Raw genomic sequence first — 1,732 nt, forward strand, 5'->3', positions numbered from 1 at the left:
GATTCCCTGTGTTTCCAGTTCCTATCTGTACCAGTGTACATCCTCTGGTCTAGCCAGACTTGCAAGGTAGAATTGGGATCATGATAGAGGGTGGGGTGGGGTGGAGGAAGCATTTAGGAACTAGAGGAAAGTTGTATTTTCCATCGTTGCTACATTGCACCCTGTCTGGCTCGTCTCCTCCCAGAGACCCCTCTGCAAGGGAATCTCCATTCTCCCTCCTTTATGGGAAAATCTCCTCTGGTGATTAATTCTGGAATGTAAAGACTTCTAAATTTCAAGACATTGCAGTGGCTGTCATTTATTTGAACCCGCACCACAACTACAGTCTCTAGGCAAGAAATGGTGGAGCCTGGCCACAAGGCCCCAAGGAGATAGGGAGACACGGATGAAGCAGCCTCGGCACAACAGAAATCCCCCCAAGTTCTGGCAGGCAGTGTCAAGCTTGGCACAGAAGCCCAGGCCGTGCCTGAGGAGGCCTCGAATCCCAGGGGAGTCAGCCCCTCCCAGGACTAGAATCTGGGCTCTCCCCAGCCGCCTTCCAGCCAGCTGGGATTGGCCTCCGCTGGCCAGGCTCTGAGTAGACAGACAGTCAGTCCTGTGCTTCAACCCTCCTGCTCAGGATGTCTTTTCATTCCCTTTAACAGTTTGATTAACATAGAATCCATACGCCTTATGAGTCAGTGGTTTGAAGCTATTAAAAAGAGTTGCTCAATCCTTAGCACAAGCAATTTTAAAATGTTTTTTTTTCATCGCTGGGCTCATCATTAGCACCTCCTTTCCCTCAACCTCCCCTGCCACACCCTTCCTCAGTTTGTCCTTCCCACCACCTTGGGTCAACGCTGGCGCATGGCGGCCCGTGACTGTTGGCAGGAGTTGAAAGCCCAGGCTTGTTCCCTTGCAGCTGTGGGTGGTTTTGAACTGCCGACCTAAGGAACTATTAATCTAGTGACTGTCTCTATAGATTAAGTTCTCATGGATTTCAGGGAAAGAAAACCATACCCCGCCCCACCCCCATCCTAATAACAATCACAAAATAAGACACAGAAAGACCTCAATCCAACAGAAAGCAGAAAATAATAAAACCTAGAACAAAGTAAAAAACGGGTCAAAGGGGAAAACAAATGTTATGACCTAAGGATTTCTGGAGAACATTTTTTCCCCCTCGAGAATTTAGAGTAGGAGGCTTTATCTCCGACCAAGGGCGAGATAGAAACCACGTGGGTGAGGGCATGCCTGCGGGTTGGGCTTGTTTTTCAGGTTTAGAGCGACTCCACAGGAACTTAAACTGAGGGGCAGGGCCCTGGGTCTTAGTGGGAAAGATGGGGTATTGCTGGCGGGTCAGACACATGATGGCTCCACCTTCCCTCCTCCTGGGGTGGGGTTGGGGGAGCAGATATTCTTGGTGGTCCCCTCCCCCACCCCCTCAGTCCCACTTGGAATGGGGAAGTCGACCGGTTTCTGAGGTGGCTGCTTAGAAAGGATGTTCCACCAGCAGGAAGTCTAGTGGTGGTAATTAGGGTTATTGTCACACGAGTTCCCCCGTGTGATGACATGGGGCACTTCTGCCCTGCTCACAGCAGCGTGTGGGACCCTGATGACACAAGAGCTCAGGGAGCCGGCGAATGAATGACTCAGAGTGAGCAACACAAAACCAGAAGAGCCAAACTGGTGGCCGTCCGGGGAAATCTGACTCACAGCAAACACAGGACAAAACAGAACTGCACCCCCCCCC

Source organism: Echinops telfairi, unplaced genomic scaffold (assembly GCF_000313985.2).
Source record: "Echinops telfairi isolate 266 unplaced genomic scaffold, ASM31398v2 ScPeMD7_5;HRSCAF=22, whole genome shotgun sequence".
NCBI lineage: Eukaryota > Metazoa > Chordata > Mammalia > Afrosoricida > Tenrecidae > Echinops > Echinops telfairi.